Source organism: Rhinolophus sinicus, linkage group LG05 (genome assembly GCF_036562045.2).
Source record: "Rhinolophus sinicus isolate RSC01 linkage group LG05, ASM3656204v1, whole genome shotgun sequence".
Classification (NCBI taxonomy): Eukaryota; Metazoa; Chordata; class Mammalia; order Chiroptera; family Rhinolophidae; genus Rhinolophus; species Rhinolophus sinicus.
Genome location: NC_133755.1, coordinates 29,994,987 through 30,019,581, shown reverse-complemented (window position 1 = coordinate 30,019,581; position 24,595 = coordinate 29,994,987). Strand labels below are relative to the sequence as shown.

The 24,595-nt window shown below is 43.4% G+C and overlaps 1 pseudogene; it reads left to right on the top strand.

The window, feature by feature from the left end:
* Positions 1–22,623: 22,623 nt before the first annotated feature.
* LOC109456355 (large ribosomal subunit protein eL6) lies at positions 22,624–23,851 on the top strand (annotated as a pseudogene).
* Positions 23,852–24,595: the final 744 nt, after the last annotated feature.

Below are 24,595 nucleotides of genomic sequence, written 5' to 3'. Positions count from 1 at the left end.
GGGGAGAAAATGAGGAGCTATTTAAAAGGCAGATACAACTAGCTTTGATGGAAGACTAAATATTATGGGTGAGAAGAAGGAAGAGTCAAGCATGAATCCCTTCCTTCAGATAAAGGACAAAGGAAGACGAGCAGATTGGGGATAGCTGGTGGGTTTCTTTGGACATGTTAAGTCCAAAAAGTGCAGGGGTCCCGTGGGCAGCTGGATATGAAGGCCTAGAGTTCAGGAAAGGGGTCCAGACTAGATGTGAAGTAAGAACTCATGAAGATGGTCACTGACTCCAAAGCTGTAATAAGGTACCCAGAGAGTGGGCAGAATGAGGGCCTCTGTGCTGGCAATGACCGCTAGAAGGAAGCCCACCATCCCTCTAGAACTTGAGTGATAGTCTCATCCCTCGACTGCTTATTCAGGCCCTGACACCATGCCTTCTTCTTTCTTTCCCTGAAAAACACATTATTCTTTGTCTTTTCATCCATTTGTTGATACCCTCCATGAATGTTCTGCTTTTCCAGAACCAGATCTCTACTGGACCTAATTCCTGCATGATTGCTGCTGCCTGGAATCTCTCCCTGCCGTACACCACTATCCAAGTAGGATACGCTAGTATCACCATTTGACCAGGCTCTCTTTTCCCTTTGGGCACTGTGTCTTGAGTAGACCAAGCTCCCTTGTAGGGCCGGCCTCTGGAATCAGGTTAGTTCCTTCTAGCCCAAATCCTATACCCTCCCTGTTTACTCTCCTCTTTTGGCCCAGGGCTATAGCCTGATCCACCATGCCCACGGAATAGGAACACACACTAAGGCTGAGGCTGAAGGTGAAGAAGCCTGGGGTGGGGTAGTGGTCTATCCAGCCGTCTGGAGCAAGGGAAGAGGAAACACAGCAGAAGCTAACAGAATGGAAAAAGTAGAACAACGGAATTTGCTCCCAAAGAAGACCGGCTGTGGAATACCTTAAATTAGAAGTCTCAAAAAGTGTGTTAGGGATCCCTGTTGCCCTGGCTGGCTTTGGGTGTGGTTCTTTCCAGAAGAGGATGATTGGTGGAGTTTTTCTAGCCCTATAATTCTACTTGTGACGAGGTAGAATTAAAGCTGAAATGTGAGTTCATAAATTGCCTAGTTGGTGAATAAGTTTAAATCTCCTCCCAAAAAGTGAAATACAAAATCAGATTGAAATTCACAGCCATCTGCCTACAATGATCTAATCTGAAAACTGAGTACAATCAATTTTTAATCGTAGGTCAGCTTTCCCACTGCCACCTGTCCCTCTCTTTACCACCTCCCCCATCAGACAGCCAGTGTCTGTTCAGAGAACTCGAGACCATTTTAAATATTAACTGGAACCACACCTACCTAGGAAGATGAATCCACACACACGCCTTCTCTTCTTCCGCCTATTATTACTAGTATAGTTGCTCATATATTTCTAAATGTAGTCCTGGTTAAAAATAAATTCTGTAAACTAGGAACGTGGGGTGTGTCTGCCTCCACAAAAATCCTTTTGTTCTCTGTTGAGAAGGGAGCATAGATGCAGAAGTAGAAAGCCAAGGCTGTCTTTAAGGAAAACAATATTGTACCAGTGTTTCAGGGTCTCTGTCGGTGTGTCTGTCTTTCTATTAGAAGTAGGTGTCACTGAATTTTGGGGAGAGATCTGGATGCCTCAAGGTTTTATAGCATCAACAGCTTGACTTCCACAACTGCTCATTTTTGGATAGGAAGAAATTCCATGAGAAAGGGTACAGGAATAGACACAGGCACGGCAAGCTAAGGCCAGTTATCTCCAGGAAGCTGACATGATCAAGCATCCTCCAAGAGCAAGCAGACCAGGCTGAATTAGCTAAGTCAGGAAGCTGAAAGCAGCATCTTGAGAGGCCAGCATACTTTGGGAGAGAACCTCTTCTGATGGAGATCCTCTGCTGAGTGAGCTCTTTTCTCCGGATGAATTGAAGCAGGATGAATATTTTTAATGAGGTTTCCTCTCATCACCATTGTAGTTCTTATCTCCTATGAAGAACCCACTGACCCTTGGGGACAGGAATACTAGAGTTGCATGTACTGGCAACAGCATATGTCCTTGTAGAGAGGACTAGGGTCAGGGCAGTGACTCCTGGGGATATGATATGACATGCTCAGGGAAAGCAGAAGCCAGAAGAGGGTTGCTACTTGTTCGATAACATTCTAAACAAACCCTGGATTGTTCACAGCCCAGGATGATTCCAGTTAGGCAACCTAAAGGCCCCAGATCCAAAGGGCAGCTAGCAACAATATAAAGCCAAAAAGGAGAAAAAAGAACTCAGCGGGTGCCATCTGTGAACGGGCATTGCCCCTGAGATCTTCTGAAGAAACCAATGTCAGCTGTTTAATAACTGATCTAAGATGTGTTACTAGAGAAACTACAGTGCTGAGGGTTCAAGTATTTACTTTCACATGCCCCTAGCAACTGCCGCAGATTAGCTGAAGGTAAGCTCTTAAATGCAGACAAAAACTTCTGACTGAAGAATGACCCATTTTAAGAAAATAAAGCTGAGGAAATGGGCTGGGCCTGAAGGTCAGAGTCTCTTTTCAGCGAGTCATGAGGTAGAGATCATTCAGGGGCTGAAAACTCAGGGTGTCAGCTAAACTTGGCCTCTGCAAAGCGAGACTAGATCACGAGTACAATACTTTTAACCAAAGGTACTACAAAGAAAGAAATTTAAAGTAGTCACTAGTGAAAAAAACAAGGCAGTTATCAACATCAGGAAAAATAAAAGGTAATAAATAAAAATAATAGTACACTACAATGTTCTGCTTTCCTTGCATATGTACAATGATGTAAATAGCAAATATTAATTTCACCAAAAATTATAATGTCATTATGTCGGGAAGACTAGGGAGGTAAAACAGAAGGGCTAGCCGAAAAGAGTGCTCAATCCTCATTTACTGTAACAGGAAGATAATACATCTAAATTGTTGAACCAAAGGAAAACAGCAGGTGGATACTATTTAAAATATGGCAATGTGTAAATGCCAGAAGAAACAAGAAGACTGGGGGGAGTCGGAAGAAATGAAGAAAGAAACTGCTGAATTCCATTAGACTTTTAAAGCTATTTGACTTTTTAAATTATGGACATGTGTTCATGAAAACAATTTTTAAGTAGTCTTTCTCCAAAAAGACAAGACAAAACATGACATCTTCACAGTTAAGAGTGTGTGAAAAAGGCCAGTGAATTTAAGCTCCAAATACACTGGACAGCACAGGAAAGAGGAAGTCAGAGGAAGGCCTCATGCTCCCTGAATGGATTAAGGCACAGTTTGGTAACAGTTCAGGTTTATAACAGGAGCACTTAATTTGTACCTAGATCTTGCATGATTGAAAACCTTGTTATTGCTTACATAATACTTACAATAGAATTAATTAAGACTTCCTTTAAGAAGAGGTAGTTTGGGGACAGAAACATACTGAGTGGATCATGCTCTCTATACACTGCCTCTTTGATTGTCTACACAGGGAGAATGTCTAACCTGTGGGCCTGTGCATCCATAAACATTGTGATTCATCAGGGACAGCTACCTGAAGGGCAACCAGATTGACTAGGAGGAACTAATCATCTTACGTAAGACTTGAGACTATGATGGTCATGGATTTAATCCATTTCTTTATTCCTCGCTCTCTTTCAGAAATGCTAACTGTAAAGAAGTCTGCCCATATATGTCTTTTGGTGGCAGGTAACACCGTTTAAGTAAACATGCTGTTGTCTCCTTGCATGGATGACTGTAATGTTGAGTGGACATTTACCCTTTAACACAAGATTCCTTAATCACTGCACTGTGAACATTTGGGGCAATTCTTTGTTGTGGGGGTCTACCCTGCGCATTGCGGGATGTTAGGCCGTGTTCCTGGCCTCACACACTAGATGCCAGTACCATTTATCCTCCTCAGTTGTGACAACCAAAAAATGTCTTCAGTAGCTCATCAAAGATTTAGGCTTAGTCTATGTTATTAACTCTGCAGCAAAGAACATCTAAACAGTGATTAAAATTTATTATACCACTCCGCATCTGATAACTGAGACATGTTAAGTGAGAAGGTTCTTCCTAAAGTATAATTAGGCTATGTAAATTACCTAAGTATTCTAAAATCTGGAATAAATTGCAAATAAAAAGAATCCCATTATGACATCCTGACACACTGGTTAAATCTTTCTCCAGAGAAGGGGATCTTGCTCCCAACATCTCCACAATCTCCACCTCAGTTGAGCTTGTTTCAGCTTTCAAGGAACCTGGGGTAGAACCCATATGGGGTTTGAGTGGGCAAATCCAGTGAGGATTCCTGGCCAGAGTGAGGACTAGGCCTGGGACATAAATAGCTGCTGCATCATCAAAGCTTCCTGCCCAAGAGAAGGCTTTCATGAGAACTCAGGCTCACTGTGTGAAAATTCAGATGACTGAACTATAATTAGCTCGATTAGTCAACATTTTAATTCATAGGATTCTGGCTTTGATGTGCTCCTTTCTCACAGAATCAAAGCTAATAATTCTGGAATCATAATTGGGAGCTGAGTGCCAGCTTGAAGCTTGGGGAGCTCCCCTACCTCTTTGCAAGTCCTGCTTCCAAGACAGCCCTTCCTGGTCATGAATGAACCTGGCCCAGGCACCTCCACCTTGCCCTTCAGCTTCATGCTTCGGAGGACATTTCCTGAGCACCTCCTCTCTGTGAGTCAAGGTCTCCAGCATTTAGGTTCTAAATCTGTCAAGGCTGACATTAAACTATGATGTCAGTACCTCCAACGCCTGAGCACATACAGAATAGGTGCTCAGTAAACCTTGTTATGGATGTTGCTAAGGAAACAGTGGAGCAGATCATTGGTTGTTTGCCTATCCAATAACCATCCTTCCTGTTTCAGGAGTGAAATCTGAAACAACCAATTGTAATGATTGTCTTCTTGTTCAAACATAAGCACATGAGATGATTCTGGCCAATGAAATGTGATGAGAAGTCTTCTGGGGGTAGGGGAGATTCTCAGAAATATTTCCTCGCTTAAAAAAGCATACATACAAGGAGACAATCCGCTTCTGCTATTGGATGTGGTTGTGTCTCCCCGTGCCACCTAGAACTGTGCCCATTGTCTGGAAATCATAAGGAAGACTACCTGGGGACAAAGCAGACAGGTTGAGGATACATCAGGGAGATGGAAGAATGTGTGGCCTCTATGCCATTGTTAAACTGTGGATCAACCATCCCTGAAGCTATTTCTGGATTTCTTGTTAAGTAGGTGATACATCTTCTCTACTGTTAACCTATTCTCAGTTGGAGTTCCTGTTGTTTATAGCCCAAAGCATCCTAATTGATCTAAGTGATTCACGAGACCTTTTTGTATGGGAAGGGATTTAGGTGAAAGCCTAGCCTACTGGGAACTTTATTCTAACAGTTGCTGCTTACTGAGCACTGACCATACCCACGCCCCAGAATCCTATGAACGTTGACTCTAAATCTCACTAAAACTCCATGAGGTGAGGTTTATGATTAGCATTTTATAGATGAGGACACTGAGGCTTTGAGAGCACATGTAAACTTAAGCATATCACGAGTTACTAAACGGGGCAACTGAAATTCAAACCCAGATCTGGTGTGTTGTTTTCTACATTCCACCGCTCATTAGCTTTCCAAAGGTACCGTAGAAGAGGTGAGGGTGAGCACACACAGGAAGGCTACTTGGTTTGATGGCATAAGACAGAAGGAAGAAAGGACCGGACATCGCATCTCCTGAAACTACCTAAATGGGTAATGAAACTGTCCTCAAAACATCCTTACCAGAGACCCTGGATTCTGCTTCCAGACGAGAAGAAGGAGTGGGAAACCCTCAGACATTTTGACATCGGGGCTCCAGATTGGTCCTGCAAACCTGGCCATGGTACTCAGACTTTGCAAAGGCTAAAGACCAACACTGGTTTCTCTCAAGCATGTCTCCCTGAGGACCATCCTGCTTCTCACACTCAGACACAGTCTCTGCAGACAGGGTTAAAAAGACTTTAAAATCCTAAGCAGAAAAAGACCTGTTTCCTGTATTTGCCTCTCCCCTCCTCATTCCCTCCTTGCCTCAAACACGACCCCACCTCCCGCCCCAACACACAAAAACAAGGCGCCTGAAGGATTCTGCAGTCGTGCAGAGCACCTGGGACTAAGCTCTGGTCCCAGGTCTGATCCTGCTTTGCTAAGAGAGAGGACTGATTCCAGTAAAGGCTTGCAAGGGGCTGTAGACTGCGTTTTATTTTTGGGGAACCCTGCAGGACCACAGTGGGGAAGGGTGGGGTTTCTTCTACACAGAACCTTATTGAGGCATTGCCGCTCCTTATGTGACCCTGCCCGAGAAAACTAATAAATCCCATACCCTCCCTGCTTCCATTTTCTTCCCTTGTAAAACCGGAATAATAAAACTATAATAATCCAGAGGCGAATGTCAGCATCTGACAGCTGTGAGCTCCCGGGGCTGCATGAGACAGACTAGAGATCATCCCTGCACCATCTCTGGTGTTTCTCCTTGGTTACCCCTCCCTTCAGCTCCCATCAGGCTCAGGCACCGAACGGTCGCCAAAGATGGAAGTTTCTTCACATTTCCTGAGGCACTGTGAAGAACCGATGCATGAGCTCATCTCTGTACACCATACACCCCAGGAGCTCATGAGTAGCTGGCTTGCTGTCATGGAATGCTGACAAACCTGGGGAGGGAGGAGGAGATCCAGGCCTCCGTGGATTCAGGAGATCCACGGAAGCTTAGCCCAGGCAGGAAGATGTGTCAACATAAAGAGTGTCGTCCCCTTGGGCCAAATGTAGCTAATAGGCCAAGAGAGATAGAAAGATGACCGTTAGATGCAGTAGTGTGGAGCTTAGGGTGACTATGAGAAGAGCAGTTTGGGGGAGCAGTTTGGGACTGACACGCTACTGGATTGTGTTATAGAGAGAACAGGAGGGAAAGAACAACTCTTTGAAGAAATTTAGCTATGAATGAGATCACAGAAATGGAAGAGGATGTGAAATCAAAGGAGAGTTTAAGATAAGAAATATTAGTGCCTCTTTATAGGCTGATGAGAATATTCTTCACAAGAGGGAGCAATTGCCAATGCAGGAGAGAAAAGTGATATTTATGGAAGGAAAGCCTTTAGAAAAGGGAGAACTGGGGGTACTTCATTCTCTCAATGTGAGATATTTCTGGTAACTTTATTTGTTCTGGTCTTCTGATGGACATCTGCTCCGTGTGGCCTCCATGGCAGCCTAATCCAGGAAAGAGCCAAGAGGTATTGGAAGAATTTCACACTGTGAGCCTCTCTTAGCGTTCCATACTGGTCCCAGGATCCAAGCTGCGGCAATCTGCTGCATGGTTCGTTTCCTTGGGTGCATCATCAACAAAGGCAGATTCATGCGCCCTGCATTTTTCAAAAGTCAAACATTGTATGTTTGAGCTCTCTCAATAATCTAAACCTTAATATGGGCCAGGTACTGCATTATTGACCCATTTACTGTTTATCATTCCACTTTATATGTGGGAAAACCGAGGCATGGATAAATGACCTGCCAGATGTCATATATGTGGTAAGTGGAGATGCTGAGACTTGAACCCAGGCAGTATGACTCTGGAAGCCCATCTCTTTAACCTCCTCCACATTCTGTTTCCGCCCTTCAGCTCTTCTCCTAGAAGGACTCGGATCCTTTAAACCTATAGAAACACTTGTAGCCTGTCTTGACTCAGGAGGCCGTAAGCCAGGTCTCTCTCTCGCTCTCTAACACACACACACACACACACACACACACACACACACACACGCCATCCTGAAGCCCTTCTAATGAGAGATCATCTTGATTCACCTGCAACTGGTCCTGTCCCCGTGAGGAATGCTGCCCAGGCAGGGAGGGAGGCCTCTGAGCTGCTGCTTTCCTGACTTCCTATTTATAACAGGTCAGATCCAGGCAGGAAACAGATGGCACACTCAAATTGGGTAATTTGAGGAGAGTTTAAGGGGCTATTTACAAAGGTGTGGACAGGATGTAGGGAAACCACAGAAGTAGTGCAGTAAGTAACAGCTACTTGACCACCCCTAAGCTTGAAGGCTCAAGGAGAGGTGTGAACACCAGAATCCGCAGATGGGCCCTGTGTGGTTGGTTAGCTGCCAAGAGATGTGACCACGAGTCAAGGGACGCAACCAGCCTGGAGGTGACATTCCCCCCACAGGTCTCCCACATGCTTCACCCTCCCTCTGATCTCCTGCCTAGGATACCCATTGGCTAAACCCAACCAAAAGCTAAAAGGGTAATGGAGCCTGTAGATAGTCTGCAGCATCGAGTGGGTGGAGAATGGTGGAGAGTGGATCTAGAAGGGCAAACAGAAGTATCTAGCATACTAACCAACTTATTACTTAGGGAGCCGGTGAAGAATGGGGCTCTGTAGCCAGGCTGCCTGGGCTCAAGTGCCAATCGCCTCTTACTTGCCACATGACTCTGGGCAAGATACTTAACCTCTCTATGCATCAGTTTCCTCATCTGTAAAGTGGGCCACCTGACAAGAGCTGTGACCATAATAACACCAACCTCACCAAGTTGTGGTGGGTGTTAATCCTTAATATACCTCATTTAAAAATAACATAGGTAAGCACTTAGCATCTAGTAGGCACTCGACTTTCTTCTCTCACCTCCTTCAGGTAAAGTGTGATGATGAGGTCCTCTAATTTGATGTAGCCCTATTGTATATACTCAGTAAATATTGCTTGATTGATGACTGAAGGGCCTTTTCTTTCCTTGGAGGCCTCAGAATGTCCTGTAAGTGACCCACCCAGTCTGTCCTTGGAGGCTACAGCAGCTACTGTGGCTTCCAAAGTTCTTGTTGGAATTGCTGACATGGTTCTAGCTCCTTTCATGGGTGGTTGCAAGGTTACTAGAGGGTTGGCCTTATAATTTATATTAAATTGTATATTTGTTTTATGCTGTGGTCTACATTTATTTTATATTTAACAAGTTAAAAGTTTTTAAAAATGTTTTAAAATTTTCATATAACCATAAAAAGTAAAAATATTTCATCGTTTGCTTTCTCTCCATTTGCTGTCTTCCCTGCTATTAGATGGATCCAAATTATCACCAAGTTCTTGACAAAAGGCATTTGAAAAGGTGGTTTTACTGGTGAAAAGTGGACCTGGGGCCATTTATTTCCTCCCAGTCACCTATTTCTTCTGAAACAGAGCCTAATGCTTGTCTGGAATATATGCCTGACAGCAGCTATAGGGAATGCTCTGTAGTCCAGAACTTGCTTTGCAGAACTCCATGGTTCTTGTTGACTGGCTCCAAATCCATACCCTTTGATGTACCCTTGGGCCCTGAGCAGTGGCTTCCTGGTTCCTCTTTCTGCCTTTCTCAGCCTCTTTAGAGCCCCTGAGTGCCTGGAGTGCGGGGTTTCTGTTCTCCATTCAGCAACTCTGCCATTGTTGCCAGGCCCTGCCCCAATCCAATCTTAAGTAGATGCCAAAGAGGAGAAATGCTTTTCCAAGCCATTTACCTGGCATTCTCCCATTTTATTATAACATCTTTTTCAACTCTTCTTTCATTATGTGCTTTCCAAAAGGGACAAAAAACTCCCTAAGACTATAAATGCCACTAGACTCAAAGTTCCACAGTAGCAGGAACTGTGTCTTTTCATGTTTTTATAACCTATACTGCCTGAGTGGTGGACAAAGATTAGAAGCTCAAGAGATGGTCGTTGAATCAAACGGAATTGAATTTTCCTTCCCTTCCTGCCTGCCTGGAAACGGTCTATTCTCCAGGCCAGTGTGATCCCTTCAATTGGTGGTACACTACTTGAGGGAGAGGGGCTTTACCCTCTCTGGGAGTTGGTTTTTATACGGGAGCAGCGGCATAAAAGGATGAGATGGGAGGTAGACAGGGAAGAATGGGCCCTTATGAAACTCAGGGGCTCGTTTATTTTTAACATTAACTCACAGATGATCCTCTCTCTTTCTTTTCCTTAGAATAAGATGTTTCTTCTTATAAAGGATTGCATAGCTGAGGAATTCTATTTGTTTATCATGCCTCTTGAACAGTCACAGGCAAACTCCCTTCCATCTCCTGCCCACCAAAGGTGACACAGAATGAGCAGAAAGCCAAGGGCTTCGCATGTTTTTACTTTTGCAAAAATGACACAGGGCGGGGAGATGAGAGTGAGCGAAGCCGTTTAGTTTTTCTGTGCCTCACCTTTCCTCATCAGTAGTTGGATAGTGTGGGAGTAATAAATGAGTAATAAATAACTGGTGCTTGTTGTTGTTGGGACGAAAAGTTCCAGCCTGTGAAAGGTGTAATTTATGGCGATGAGACATTCAGATCCAATTCCTGGGTGAGGGCATCTGAGGCGGGGGCAGCAGAGTCCCTGTGCTCCAAGTGTCTCCCCACAATGAATGAGGGCACAGATGGACCAAATCAGCTGTGTTCCTTATTCCTCCAAGTTCCAAAGTCCAAATGCTTCCCTGCTGAGTAGTTATTTTAGAAGGGGCAAAGGGAAGTGACAAGGCATACTCCTTCAGAGGGCTCTCAGCTGGCGCTGGCGATGCCTCCCAGACACCACTGTTAATATTTAGCCTCCTGTCTCTCCCTAGTTAACACCACCCTCGTTCGGGCTCCAAAACTAAAGTGACCCAAAACAAGCGCTTAACACAGACCAACGCACAGCTTTCCCATTTCCTAAAGATGAAATTCCAAGGGTTTGCCAATAAATACTCCCCGCAGCAAAATTTCATTGTCAAGAAGGACATCGTGTTTGTCCAACGCCCACATTAGGGCCTTTTGCCAAAACGAATGGGAAATCATTGGCCCAATTAACATCCTGTGATCTTAGATCTAAAAATGACCCGGAGTCGGGTAAACAAGGTGACGTAAGCGGCAGGGCAGGGAGCGGCTCTCTACTGCCACCTCCAGGACAGCGTCCGCAATGGCGCAGGGGAGTCGGGCTGCGGGGAATCGGCGTTTGGCAGGCTGGAACCAACCGGAGAAAACAGACGCGGGGAGGGGAGTGAAAACAGAGGAGACTAAACGGAGAGGACAGAAGCTCCAGCACGACCTCGGCTAGCGGAAAATGAGGTCTGTGTAATCCAGGCCATTGGACGGACGTTGCAGCGTTAACCCTGCTAGCTTTCTCTTGGGAACACTCCTTTTACAAAAGGACTCAGGCACCGTGAACTCGCGCTAGAAAAAATTATGGCTAAAACTGCGTGGAGACAAAATCGCCAACGCTGCAGGCCCTTGATAAAAACAATTCCCCGTTTTGGAAAAGAGAAGCAGTGGCATGGATATGCTAACAATAAAGAGCCGCTTGATTTTCTGTTATACTTTGGTTTTCATGTGACTGAAGTGGAGGAGGGAGTGCAGGAGTGTAACAGTCCTAATTTACTTTCTTGTCAGCCTAATGTGAGAATGAGGTTGCGTAGCTTTCCGCATTAGGCAACGGGCATGCTGGGAGATGCCCCAGAAATGTGCGGGGGCTAGAAGGTCAACTGCACATTATTACTCTCCCCACGCCTCCCCAACCTCCAGCCGTGGATAATCCACAAAAAGGAAAACTTTAGAGTTGATTTTTAACTTGATCAAAACAAAACATAACCCACTTTACTTTTGGGTTAGTCAGTTTTTACTGCGTTGCAAACCACCTCCAAATCTCAGTGGCTGGGAACAAAACATTTATTTTTCTAGCTAATGAGCCTGCGGGTCAGCCTTGGTGTGATCTCAGCTGTGCTCCCCTGGGCTGGCTGAGCTAGGTTGGACTCCAGGCTCAGGGTCAGATACAGGTCTGCTCCATGTGGTTCCATTTCTGGACCCAGATGAAAGGACAATGGCTACCTGAGGCATATTCGTCTGGCAGAGGGTGGAAACCATTCAAGAGGCCAAGTCAAAACAGGCAAACACATTTGATGACTCTGTTTGTATCATGTCAGCTAATATTCCATTGGCTAAGGCAAATCCAACACCAATGGGGGAAGGGAGGGAGAGTGGGATACACTCCCCTTATTCTCCTAAGCTGATCCAGACTGGAATTTGACCAATGGTTCATTGTCTGCTCACTGGAGACATCTGCTTCTGGTGGAAGAATTGCCAAGTGAGGATGGCCTAGGTAATCCTTCCGTACTATTGGCAGTCGCCACCATGAATTCAGTTTTGCCTAACAGACACTTTTAATATGCTTTTGATTCACTTCTATCACTAGGTGTACCCTCCACTTTATGTGTTCAGGGAGGGACACACTATCCTTGACCACGTCTAGTCTACTTGATGACATTCTGTCTGTCTCATGACAGGGTTTACTCAAAACTTCCTGTGCTTGAAAGGTAGGCATTACCTAGGCAGGTTATCACCTGAAGAATGAAAATAACAGGGAGAGATTCTTTGAGGAGGCAGCATGGTATGTTAAGACGAGCATCAGACCTGAGAGTCAGGAAACCTGAGTTTCTCCTCCTGATTCTGCCAGTACTGGGATTTGGAAGGGTCAGCAGAGACCAACAACCAGGTAACTTGAAAGCCTTTCTGAGTAGCTTGGACTTTATCCTGGGCGCTGGGGCATGACAGGGTCAGGTCAGAGATTTTGAATAACCTTTTTGGCAACAGTGTGGAGGGTGGATTGAAAGAGAAAAATTGGATTGGAGGCGAGGAGATGGTTAGAATATAGTCCAGGTGAAAGGTAATGGGGGCATAGACCATGAATGAAGCACTGGAGATGGAAAAAGGAATGAATCAAGAGGAAGGACTTAAAGACGATTAAATATGAGAAGGAGAACGAAAGGGAAAAGGGGGGACAAAGATGAATCTAGATTCCAGAGTACATTGCACAAATAGGAGGAAGTACTGTTTCTCAAACTCTGTTACAGCTGCATAAATGTATGTATGTATGGATGGATTGGCAGGCATTGGAAAATGTATTTCTTTCCAGGGCTTGTCAAAAAAATAAATAAATAAAGCACCAAAAAACATTATACAAAATGAACTATATCAGTGTTTCCCAAACTTCAGTCCTTTGTCTACGTCATTCACAATTGTTGCCATATTCAAACACCTGCACTATCAATATTTAGTATTGTTCTTTAAATGAAGTCTTTTTTAAAAAAAATCTAAACACTTACTGCAGGCTCATTCTAAAAAACCATATATGTAAAATCATGATGTTGACGTGTATGTGCCAGTTATGTGTTTACACATATTGAAACGAATACAAGGCCATTAAAATGAAAACATATCTGTATATTACCTGAAAGTATTATTTCCCATGACATCAGTTGTATGTAGGCCAGATTTAGGGACTCACCTGACCTGGGTGATAGCTAAAGCCACTAGGATTATACTGATTTTGCTTTCTTTGCCCCCCTCTTGGTTTCCATTCAGATTGTATCAGTGTCCAACCCTGGATGGCAGGTCTGATCTTTGCATCCGTGGTTGGCAAGGCCTTGCCCTACAGTCAGTGACCTTCAGCAGAGCTGGGCTGGAAGTTATCTTTCAAACAAATGGGGGCTGACCTGGAATGTCTTTTTAACTCAATGTCTCGCCTCTGAAGTCTACTGCAAGAGCAGCCAAGCCAAAAGAGCTGGGTCCCTTGTATTCTGCAGCCAAGAGTGCAAATGGCACCTTGGGATCTCCCTCTGCTTCTCCAGTGTTCACCCTGATGCCTGCCCAGGGGCCATGTACACAGGTCTGAATGTGGAGGGCTGCCAACTCAACCTTCTTTCACTCACATTTGATGGATAAAGATCTCTAGAGACTGTTTTCAAGGTAAAGTTGAATTAATTCTGCACTAATGTCACTAAAGCTCTCTGAGCCTCATTTCCCCTTGTGTGACATGGGGGATAAGCTGGTGATTGTGGAAGAATCTCTCTCTAACATCTTCCTGTGCTTGACAGTTTGGGGACAGTTGTGTTTCTTCTTCTTTGAACTCTTTATTCAAGTCCCTGCCCTTTTTCCTTTTATAGGATTGTTTGTTCTTATATGTAAAACTTATTATGGTCATTGTATATAAATGTTTTAGGTATATTTTATCTTCTACTTTGTCATTAATATTGCAAATTTTTTTTTCCAGTATCGTTTCAACGGGAATAAGGAGACCACCTCCACTGTGGTTAAATTAACTTAAAAAGCAAAAAGTCCCAAACTGACAATCTTTTCCTCAAGGTTTATGTGTAAAAGGAGCTTCCTTACTCCAAAATTATACGCACTCAGCTTAGCTTCTGGAAATTTAATGGATTCATTTAGTTTATTTTAAAATTTTAGATATTTTAAAATGTACTTTATATAAGGAGTAAGATAGAGACTTGCCTTTATTTTCTTTTTCAAATAGGTGTCCCATTTATTGACTAATCTATCCTTTTTACACAGATTTGAAATATATCATCTTTATGAAATTTAAAAAAAACCATTATGCTACATACTTATAATACTAAAAGATATTGTCAAGTCTACTGTGGCATATTTTACCTCTTGTACTAATGGAATTATTATTTTGATTTATTTATATTTTAAAACCATAGCAACAATATTTACTTCCAACCTCACTACCACCACTTTAATGCATTTAAAAATGTATCATAAATGGTCATTATAATGACTGTCAACATATAAAAGCTCTCAGAAGGAGCAGACTTCCCTTTTCTATCATTGTAATTAGTCATGTTAATTATAGCAATTAGAAGTAAAATATGAATTGCAGCTGTAAAGAATTCAGTTTCTATGATTTTGGGGAAAACAAGGCGAGGACCTAGGGAGGTTATTTCAGAGACCAGGGTTCCTGTGCAAAACTAAAACATTAGAGACAGTTTCTCCCCAGGGTGCCCCCTCCCTACTCTAAGTACCACTGTTCTTTCTCTTCTCTCTATACCTCACTTCATCTCTTAGAATCTACTCTCAGACCTTCACTCAAACTGAGGTATTGATGACGGGTTACTAACACAGCTATTCCCATTAGAGTATGAGGTATGTGGACATTAATTTGTTACTAATAATAGAGTACGAAATTTTGAAGTAGTTTACTTTTTAATAAATCTGAGTTGACTCAATATTTCCCCTGAAATAAATGCACCTGATCTTATTTACATATTTCTTTTGTGAGAGAGAAAAGGTTGCGCTGGTGATTGTCTGTGACCTCTTTGTCATAGCCCATGGGGATATAATGATGTACCATTAACAGCCGAGGCCACTACAAATGCTACGTGAATGAGTTGAGCTTATTTGGTTGCTTTCATTTTCTTTATAAGGTTGTCTAAGGATAATTTTAGTAACTTCACCAAATCTATATTGCAAGTGAGGAAGAATAGTGCTGGAAACATATTAGTAAAACTATAAAAATTATGATTACTTAATGAAAGACAGATAAAGTGATGACACCAATGAATGTACAGCACTAGTATTCACAATGCGTACTCAATATTTGGTGGATGAATGAATATGTGAATATTTAAAACATTAAAAAGGGTTTGTTTATGCTTTTGTAAAAGATTTATTCACTTTAAATATGATCTGTGGCATAAAAACAATAGTTTCAAAACTGTTTTTTCTAAATAGAGTTTACTATTCTTTTAAAAGTTATTTTTATATATTTCATCATAAAAATATCTATTTTTAGGAGCAGAACAAAATCCTAAGTGATGAAATGAGATATAGAGAACAAGAGAATGGTAATGGTTAAGGGTAGAAAGAAGTGGCAACTGGCCTTTAAATTTTGTATAGAATCCCTGTCCTCGGGAATATCTTACCCTACCATGTAAAATACTCTTGTGAATACCTCATCTACTTCAGACGTATTTTCATTCATGTTTGCCTTATTTCTTTGCCCACTCCCCTGAAGTTATTTTGTTTGTTAAATAAAACAAAATTGGGTTCTCTAATAAGAGTAAGTCTTTGTCATCCAAAGTGAGGAAAAAGTTTGAGAAACAAAAATTTGAGAATCGGGACCCTAAGCTAATGTTCCCAATGCCTGCACACGCACGCACGCACGCACGCACGCACGCACATTTCAGCGCCTTAAACTAGAGGAAGGAGTTCCCAAGAGTAAAACTGAGGCAAGAGCCAACAGATTGAGCCTCTGAAACACACCTATGGGCAGGCCCTGCCTTGTCCACTTGTAGCGTCAACCCTGCTGTGCTGCTCTGTTTTTGCATCCAATGTGTCATTTCTGATTGCTGGAAGGAAAGTGCAGTTCGGACCGTTACTGGCAACCACTGCCCAGAAGTGCTGCTTTTTTACCAGTTGAGTAGAATATATATAATCCCTCCCCCGCAACCTGTTCCTCTGGTCCTCCCCCAACCATCAGAGAGAAGGATAATTGAGGTCTCCCTGACTTGCAGGAGACATCAAGTATTTACCTCAGGGGCCCTTCCAGGGGACTCATTGACTTGGGATTTCAGTTCCTACTCCCCAAGCAATTTTCCCAGCAACAAAAGGTTTTCAGTCCTTTTAAATTCATCCAAGGACGCAAACTATGCAGAACAGTCAGGATATAAGCTGTGTGAGCAACAAATAACAAAGCACTAATTGCCTCTAGTGGGCATAGAGTTTCAGTGACTTCATGTTGGCTAAATATAGGTGAACACTTGGTGTGTTGTCCTTGCCAGGGAGAACCATGATGCAATTATCTCCTCCCTTCTATGGAAGTGGGAGAACAAGGGTCAGAAGGCAAGAACGAGATTGCCTCATAAAGGGTCACTTGTAATGGTCTTAAACTCCATTGTGTCTGTGGTTTGTACACACACACACACACATAATATAAGACAAAGCAAATATTACTGTTCAGTTTCAAAACAACATAAATACTCAGCTTCTGACCATGGTTCAAAATAATTACTTTTGTTTTTAAATTTAATTGTTTCAATTTTTTTTTAAGCTTTATAAGAAATTTACATCCACCTTAAAGAATTTAGAAATAAGTAACTGTTAATTCTTATTGAGCAGTTAACAGATCCCAGGCACTGCCTGCTGTAGGGGCTTTATAGTATCAATTCATTTCATCCCCACGATAACTCTCTGTGCTAGGTATAATCATTAACCTCTGCTCTACAACCGAAAAAGAACAAGGGATGGGTTGGGTTTAGTAATTTGCTCAAGTTCACTTGGTTAGAAAAGGGAACACGGAGTTAAACTCAAGTTTGCCTGATAGCAAATGTCATGCTCTGAAACTCTAGACCAGAGCTGTTCAATGGAAATATATTGTGAGCCACATATAATTTAAAATTTCCTAATAGTCACATTAAAAGAAGTAAAAAGAAACAAGTGAAATCAATTTTGATAATGTTCTACTTAACCCAATGCTATATCCAAAATATTATAATTCCAACATTTAGTCAATATACAAAATAACTGAGATATTTCATATTCTTCTTTTCATACTAAGTTTTAAAAACCCAGTATGTATGTTCCACTTACAGTACATCTCAGTTAGGACTAGCCACATTTCAAGGGCTCAATAGCCACACGTTGTCTAGTGGCTGCCCTATTGGACAGCACAGGCAGAGAATATTTGCATCGTGGCAGATAGTTCCCTTGAATAGTGCTGCTCTGAATTCTAGTGATAGTCAAAACAGAAGAAAGTCACCAACAGTGTCCATCTATGTCAACGTATTGTATCCTCCCTGTTTTAATGCATATATATACTTATAAATATGCTGTCATCCAGATGAGGGTCACATTTAATTTTAATCAGTATTTTCTTTAATGAAAATTTTTTTCTTTAATAAAAGTGTGCAACTGACCAGTGGTTTTGCCTCCCTGGAGGTACGTGAGGCAGCTTTGATGTACTGAAAATAGCATGGGACTTGGAGTCAGAGGGCTCCACCACTTACTTCCTGTGTGATATTGGACAAACTGTTCTCCAAGCTTGGTTATCTCATATTGAGGATGAAACAAAATGATATATGTAAAAAATACCTTAGAAATGAAGCCCCTTTTAAGAAGTACAACTCATTCTTCTTATAACATGGGTAATACTCATATATGTAGTATGTGTGTGAGTGTGTGCGTGTGTGTGCGTGTGTGTGTGTGTGTGTGTGTGTGTGTGTGTGTGTGTGTACTAAAAGATTAGACTATAGAAATTTCAGTCAATGGTCAATCCAAAGGAACTAGTTTTACACTCCTAACCCAGGCAGAACTTTTGTTGAGCAGTGATAACTGTGGCCTTTTCCCCTGTAAGTTGACTTTCTCTTCCTCTTTCTCTCCCTTTTGGCAAATGAATTTTGTGATGTTTTTCTCTCTTGGGCCTGGCAGAAGTTGCTGCATGAGGAGGAAGTCAGGAACGATCTATCGCTCCTCTGCCCTTGTTTGACATGTCTTGCTGCCCAAAAGGAAGAAAGCTCCAGAACCCACCACGAGGGGAAGTACAGTGTCGGCCCAGAAACTTTAGGGGCAACTTGAAGCCACCATGGCTCCTTGCACTTCCTAAGCTGGGAGCATGTTTTAACTGTGAGGGCAGAAAACAATCATGATTCTCCATCTCTACAGATGGACATCAGCACGCACTCTTCAATCAACAAGGAATCTACGAAAATCTGAATTATCACTGGGTCTGGTGAAATGAGTTTGACAGGTTTCAGGACACACTACCCTGCAATATGGCACCTTGGTATATTGAATATTTTAAGCTTAAGGAATTTGAGAAAATGGCAAAAGGAGAAAGATCTTTCTGACCTTCCCCTGCCCTTCTGCCCTGAAGCAGGTCATAAGATCCTCATGTGAGGGCCTCTCCTTCAGACCTAGAGGAAAGGGGCATCCTTATATCTGAAGACAGAGGGACACCAAGAGGATCTGAATGCATGGTCTTTGCTAAGTTTCCCCCAGTTTACTACCCTTAGCTCATACCTTTTGTCTCCTATGACATTTTCCCACAACTTTCCACTTCTCATCAAACCTAGCATAAAAATGCTCAGGTTTAACCATTTCTTTGGGTCTTCATTTCCTTATGAAGGTTCTCATGTCAAATAAAACTTATATTAAATAAATGTGTATGTTTTAATCTTGTTAATAATCTTGTAAAAAAATTTTTTCCTCCCTTACAAGTTGTTAAAGCAATAAAGGCACTGCTGATTTTATACAGATGCACACGTGGACGAACTACTGTGGTTTCCAAAGTAATTTTCCAGCAAAATTACCAAAAAGAAGATGAACATAAGCTTTTAGACAATGAGACAAGCCTGAGACGATGGTTTGGCATCACCAGATGTAGGAATATAAAAACAATCCAGCACTCAACAAGGTAAAATTCACAATGCCTGGAATCCAATCAAAGATTTCTAGGCATACAAAGAAAAATGTAACCCATAAAGAGGAGAAAAATCAATCAATCAAAACTGACCCAGACGGACACAAATGCTAGAATTAGCAAAGACGTGCAACACTTATTATAACTATATTCCGCATATTCAAAAATTTAAGTGAAGAAATAGAATAAGAAAGACCCAAATCAAACTTCTAGAAATGAAAATTATACTATCTGTCATGTGGGAGACCCTGCTCGCTGTGCCATTTGTTGTGCGGGGAAGCCTGCAGGGTCTCTGCTCCCGCTCCCCACACAAGAACGCAGGATATGGTGAGGCCAAAAAGGAACACCCACGGAGCCATAGGTAGGGGAGTCATACCACTACGGTCTCACTGGAGGCTGGGTTCACTGGACGTGTGACCTGCTGTCCGTTTTCTCTGCCAACCGACTGACGACTCTCCTCCGCTCTCCTCCGCTCTCCTCCGCTCTCCTCCGCTCTCCTTCGTAGCCGCAGCAGTTATATTAGTGGCCAATGGCTCAATGGCTACAGCTGATGGCCAATCAGCCACAGCTGACGGCCATCTACTACCCGAGCCAGCACCCCTCCACGTGAGGCTGAGAGCCTGGAAACTACTTTCTGGGGCTCTGCCCCCACACTCCACCCCTACAGGCTCTCGCCTCACGTGGAGGGGTGCTGGCTCGGGTAGTAGATGGCCATCAGCTGTGGCTGATTGGCCATCAGCTGTAGCCATTGAGCCATTGGCCACTAATATAACTGCTGCGGCTACGAAGGAGAGCGGAGGAGAGTGAAGGAGAGTCGTCAGTCGGTTGGCAGAGAAAACGGATAGCAGGTCACACGTCCAGTGAACCCAGCCTCCAGTGAGACCGTAGTGGTATGACTCCCCTACCTATGGCTGAAAAATATACTGGATGGGAAGAACAGCAGATTATTAGACATTACAGAAGAAAATATTAGTGAACTTGAACATATAGACAAGGAAAAAAAACAACAAAAACAAACCAAAACTATTCAAAAGGAAATATATAGAGAAAATGAATAAAAATAAATATATAAAAAGAGCACCGGTGAGCTTTGGGACAGCTACGAGCAGCCTCCTATGTGTATAATTGCAGTCCCTGAAAGGGGGAGCACAAAAAAACTATTTGAAGGAATAATGGCGAAAAATTTTCCGATTTGGTGACAGTTATAAATTCACAGATCCAAGAAACTCAATAAACCCCAAATACAAGAATTATGGAGAAAACTATACCTGGAAACTTTCAAGTTGAGTGAATAAGCATTTATTTACTCTTACATACGTAAGGCTGAACATGAGTTTAAAACAGAATAAAATCTGCCCTTTGCTAGAAGAGAAAGACTTAGCGGCCCTCTGACTGCCTTGGGTACTGTCAAGAAGAATAGGCAAATCTGCACTGATGGTAATCTCCACCACCTCCTGTAGTCACCCACTGTCTATGTGAATGGTTCTCCCTCAAACTGTGCAGTACACAACCTATAAATCTATACCCAGTCAAGCTAGAAAGTCTGTTTCCCTATGTCATCCCACCGTGGTAGACACTCAACTCCAAGAAGACAAGGGAAGCAGAAAAAAATCCTCCGTGCCACATCTGTTTGCTATCTTAGTTTTTAGGCTCTTCAGTTAGACTATAAACCTCTTGAGGGCTGCCCATGTCTTCTTTACCCATAGTCCCTACATGGAAACATCTAGCACACAGATATACACACAACATGCATGCAACCCAGATTTGTGGGTAAATTGATTGATTGAAATACTCAATCCAGGCTTTGTCACTGAGCGTGGGAGTAGCAGTATCCCCAGATCCCTCTGGGGGGCGGGGGGTTTCTGTGTTGACCTTTGCTCTGCCCTCTGGTGATGGGCTCAGAGCAGACAGAGGCAGTGGGTGTGGGCACTGCACTCTGGAATGTTCATTACCACCACTCCTCTAAGCAGCTATTGCACTATGCTCATTCCACCACTAAAACAATTATCACTTGCAGTAAATGTTACCTGTATGAGACTGCCTCCCCCCCCAGTGTGTGAAAACTTGATGCAACCCTAGCACATTAGAAGGCACTCAGCAATTTAGGGTAACAACCAAACAAACATAAACAAACATGTTCGTGAAAGAGATCCTTTTCAGGTAGGATGTAGAAACTGCAGCTAGGGTAGGAAAGGCAGCCAGAACGGGGACACTTCAGAGGAGCAAGGACCAGGGAGAGGTAGAAGCAGGGGTCTGGGCCCTGGTTGCCAAGTGTTCCATTTCCTGACTCCCTCTAACCTAGTCAGACCTGATGCAACCTTCTTCCCTGGTGCAAAAAGAACCTGTTTCTACTTTCAAATTTACTTGTTATAATTTTTGCCTCAGGAGGCAAAACAAAATTACAGCTAAGCCGACACATCAACGAGCTGTCCTGTAATGGAAAACATCAAACAACCCTTTTGCACTTTGGATTTTGATCCACAATAAAACTTTCCACCAGAAACCAATATTAACGTCTCACCACCTCCCAGGTCAACAGAGCTTGGTGTGACCTCCTCTTTCCCTTCTCCTTTTGCTAAACACTGCCCCCCACACCTGTGTATATGCATTCGCATCCAGCCCCTTTCCAGTTGATTAATCGGACCATTTTCCTCCTGTCTTTTGAAACTCAGATGGTAGCACTCAGATGTCAATCTGGAGGCCTGTTGTTCTTGGGCTCCCATGTTGCTTCAATTCCAGGTAGATCACGTGCTTTGCTTAAGGCAGCCCCTGGCCACTGGGTAACAGGGATGGGAGGAAGTCTCTAGCCTTGGACTTTCCAGCCGGAGAGTGACCGAAGAATTCTCACTGCACTGATTGCATGCGCCCATCCTCCCCCGGAAGTACCCCTCCCACCTTATTACCTGTAATCAGTACCTAGTCATGCTAGAAGTGCCAAGCACTGTATCCACTACTTGCATTGTCTTATTTGTTGGTCTTGACGGATTTATGACCCGTGACCACTACAACAATCTCCACTACCTATAAGAAAGTGAGTCTTGGAGAGGTTAATTAATTTACCCAAATCCACATGGATGGTAGCCTGCTAAATGTGACCTGAAACCAGTTCTATCCGACCCCGAAATCCTTGCTCTTAACCTCTGTGGCATAGGATCTACATAATGCTGCTTCTCATGTTAGTGGGGTTCTCACGAATCTAAGTTTAATGAGGAAAACTGAGACTCCGAGAAGGTAAGTAATTTATCCAGGCTCATCCAGCTTGTAAGAAGTGATACTAGGGTCCAAACCCCGGTCTAGCTGATCCCAGAACCTAGCCATGGTTGGCTGGGATTGCATATTCTGCCCACACCTCTGCTGTCACTCGTCCCAACCCCACCCTTACCTGCCTTCTAGTCCTCTTAGCTCTTAGCAAAGCATGTCCCTCCTTCCTAACCTTGACTCCCATCTTTTCCACTAGGTAAATACTCTCCTTCTGGCCCTCCTCTAGTCCTATCTCTTCCAGGAAACTCTCCAGAAGAGAGCTCCTAAAGCTCTACTTGTCTCAGCCATCCATTTGTCAGGCCTCAATACCACCAGGTGCCACCATGGGAATTTATACTGTGTACCATGAGCATAGACGGCGGAAACGTCTGAACGCCTGAGGTGGCCCACGTGCTCCTTGGTCCGATAGGTCTTTGCACCACTCACCATACACTGTGCCTGACACACTCAGGAATGATGAGCATCTGGGCATGGCTAGTGTAAATAGTGTCAGCAACCTCTTTCCCATATTGCAAGATGGCGGCTGACAAAGCTCAGAAGCCAGACACGAAGGAGAAGAAACCCGACGCCAAGCAGGCTGATGCCAGTGACCAGGTCAAGAAGGGTACCCGCCAGGCCTAAGAGGGGGAAGCCCCACTGCAGCCGAAACCCTGTCCTGGTCAGAGGAATCCGCAGATATTCCCGATCAGCTATGTATTCCCAAAGGCCATGTACAAGAGGAAGTATTCAGCAGCTAAATCCAGGATTGAAAAGAGAAAAAGGAGAAGCTTCTTGCTACTGTCACAAAACCAGTTGGTGGTGACAAGAATGGTGGCACCTGAGTGGTTAAACTTTGCAAAATGCCTAGACACTATCCCACTGAAGATGGGCCTTGAAAGCTGCTGAGCCGTGGCAAGAAGCCCTTCAATCCACATGTGAGAAAACCTGGGGCCAGCATCACTCCCGGGACCATTCTGATCGTCCTCACGGGGCGCCATAGAGGCATGAGGGTGTTTTTCCTGAAACAGCTCAGCAGTGGCTGGTGACGTGACTGAACATCTGTCCCTCCATTGAGTTCCTCTGCGTAGAACACAGCAGAAATTTCGCATTGCCACCTCCACCAAAATTGATATCAGTGGCGTGAAAATCCCCAAACAACTCACTGATCCTTCCTTCAAGAAGCAGCGGCTGCATAAGCCCAGTCACCAGGAGGGTGACATCTTCGACACAGAGAAAGAGAAATATGAGATTACAGAGCAGCGCAAAATTGCTCAGAAGGCTGTGGACTCAGAAATTCTGCCAAAAATCAAAGCTGTTCCTCGGGCCCAGGGCTACCTCCACTCTGCTCTCACAAATGGGGTTTAGCCTCACAAACTGGTGTTCTAAATTTATCATGAGGAACCTAATTAAATGCCTGATCTGTTTAAAAAAAAAAAAACAAACCCAAAACAAATGGTGTCAGCAAGTTCAGCAGGTATTTATTTAACATCTACTATGTGCTGTCTGCTGTGCTAGGTCTTTTCACACACATCACCTCACCTAAGTCTGTTTAAACTGCTCCTGCGTGCTCACTGGCTTCTCTGTTGCACATGTTGTGCGTGCATTTATAGCCTTTGTGTCCTTATGGGACAAAAACTGATTTTCATGAATCTTATGATAAACAAAAACAAAAGAACATGTTTCCTAAGAAGTAGGCAGCTACTTACACATTACGGCTAGAAGAGAATTTAGGCAGGATTCCTCCCTTCCAAAATGTCCATCCCACTGACTGTCATTACACCATTATAGATTTTATTCTCTTAGACAAAATATTTTATTGCTCCTCCGAGGTCCCTCTGAAAATGCACCCACTCCCCAACTTCCCCACGAGCATTAAGCCTTATCAGTAGACATGGTAACTGAGAGTCAGGAGGAATGGGACACAGGACAAGTACTTGGGGTTAGGGAATACGTTCCAACTCCTAAACATGGCTCAGAATACTTGTCATGATCTGGCTCCTGCCTGCTTCCCAGCTTTATCTTTCATCACTTTTTACGTACAGCCTTTGCCACGCTATCAACCTGTACCATCCAGCATCTTTCATCCCCTTCCTCATGTCCTGCTCTTGTTTGCTTTCTGGACTTTACATG